Genomic DNA, 2,497 nt, shown 5'->3' with positions numbered 1-2,497 from the left:
CTAAAAAGTGTAAGTATTTGATTTTTCTTCTTCTTCTTCCCTTGCCTTTCACGAAATCATCATCATCATCTAAGGGTCTAGCTTCTTAGCTTTGATCTTGATTACATCTTGTAGATTCAAACATGGATTTGAATCATTCAAGAACATGGAAGATTCAAGCTTTCTAGCTTTGAATCTTCACCTACTTTGTAGATCTAAATCTTTTAAATTTAATCTTGTTATTTTGTTATAAAGATTCAAACTTGTGTTTGTAATCTTCATGTAACTTAAAGATCCAAGCTTTATGCTTCAAGATTTTCAAGAACAACCAAGATTCAAGCTTTCTAGCTTTGAATCTTCATATATTTTGTTGGATCTAAGTTTTCTAACTTATGATCTCATTACTTTGTTATAAAGATCAAAACTTGTGTTTATGGTCTTCATGTAACTTAAAGATCTAAGCTTTATGCTTTAAGGTCTTCAAGGACACCAAAGATTAAAGCTTTCTAGCTTTGTAATCTCATAACTTGTGTGAAAAGGATCCAAGCTCTCTAGCTTAGGGTTCCATCACTTTATTTGATTAAGATTGTGTTCATACTTGTTTGATTGAAGTGAAGTTTGTAGCTTTAGTTGTAAATAGAACTTGTAATTGTGTTAAGACTAAGGATATGATGTAACCTTAGTTCATCATCCATCTAAGACTCTTAAATGAGTTGTGTTCTTACTTGGTCTTAACATATTGTGTGTTGATGGTTGAATCTTGGTCAAGGTGATGCTAACCCATCAACGAGTTGTACACTTGAAGCTTACAAGCATCAAGGATGAGAACCGTGATAAGCATCAAGCAATAAGAACCCCACCGGAGCACTTGTTTAACTGTTTTTTGGGATATGATCAGATTCCTGGACTTCTGGAAAATTGATTTTCAGTTATTTCATTTCGAGTAGATGACTTTTCGTTTAGGCCTCGACTTAATCCGATATACGGTTTAGGATTTATAGCCCTCCGGAAGTCACTACGCCGTTGTAACGTTGTGCTGAAATTTCTGACCTACTCGCACTTAAACCGTCGCCGCGGTCGAACGAAGATGATTTAGGTTCTGAAAACTGGTCAGCCATTAGAGGACTCATATACGGAGATATAGCCACTGACTATGCATCTTTTCGTTTTGTATAGAGGTCGTAGCAGCTGACCGAAGCCAGCCTATTGTTTCGATCTCTATTCTTGTCAAACTTACTTAGCTTTTATGATGATGAATGATGATGATGATGACACTTAAACTTAATTTATGCACTTTCAAACCTTTTTGGGACAACATACTAACTTAGTGACCTTTGACTTAGGTTGACGACCTTTCGGACCGACTTACTATTCGCATACTTTCATTATCGACTTTACCGCTTTTATCACTGTGAGTTATAGCATCCCTTTTTACTTTAATTATTTTGGGACTGAGAATACATGTGCTTTTTATGTTTTACATACTAGGCACGAGTACTTAAACTTTATATATGTGTGGGTTATACAACGGCATAAACTTTCCCCTTAGCTCGGTAACGTTTTGTCATTGGTTTTTGAAGCAGTGAACGCGAATCTTAGATATGGATCCATAGGGTTTGACATCTCCACTCGGGCTAGTCGCACTAGCATTTAACGGTGTTTAATACTTTGTAAACTTACACACTCGCCAAGTGTACTTTTAGGGGGTAATATTACGTTAAGTTAGTTACCGGGTGCCCACGGATAAACATATACTTTATCATACTGATTTGAAATACTGATTTGAATGCTAGTTTGAAGCACTGAAATCTCGTGGCCTATATTACATTACTGATTACAAACAATCTATAGCTCACCAACATTCGTGTTGACTTTTTAAGCATGTATTTCTCAGGTGCTTAGACATTGTTGCTTCCGCTGTTAGACTTGCTGTCTTGGTGTTATAGACTTGCTGTTATGGACCTGCTGTGTTAGATTTTTGCTGCATTACTTAGAGATGTCTCAATCATGAAACTTTTATCTTGCATTCAACTTATGTTATTTGAATAATGGCTTTGTAATGACCTCTGTGTCACGTTATCTTTTGTAAACACTATCTTTTTATGAATGCAAAACTGGTTTTCAAACAACATTTAGTGTTTGACCGTGTAAAGATCCTGTTGTTGACGAATCATACATGATGGTTTTGTACGGGGCGTCACATTTGGTATCAGAGCATTGGTTGCAGGGAATTAGGTTGCATTAGTGAGTCTAGACCAGGCCGAGTAGGATTCACTAATAGGACTAATCTACAACTTGCTTGTTTACCTGCTTCTGCGGAACTGCTGCATGCTACTGTATTATATTACTGCATGTTACTGCTTACTACTACTGCATGCTACTGCTTACTTTTACTGCTATATGAACTTATTGCATGCTACTGCCTACTTTCACTGCTATGTGAACTTACTGTATGCTGCTGCTTATTCTCGCTACTGCATGCTACTATCTACTTTTTGCATGATACTTCTGTTGATAC

The sequence above is a fragment of the Rutidosis leptorrhynchoides genome, chromosome 7, assembly GCF_046630445.1.
Source record: "Rutidosis leptorrhynchoides isolate AG116_Rl617_1_P2 chromosome 7, CSIRO_AGI_Rlap_v1, whole genome shotgun sequence".
Lineage (NCBI taxonomy): Eukaryota > Viridiplantae > Streptophyta > Magnoliopsida > Asterales > Asteraceae > Rutidosis > Rutidosis leptorrhynchoides.
This window is presented reverse-complemented; position numbering follows the sequence as displayed.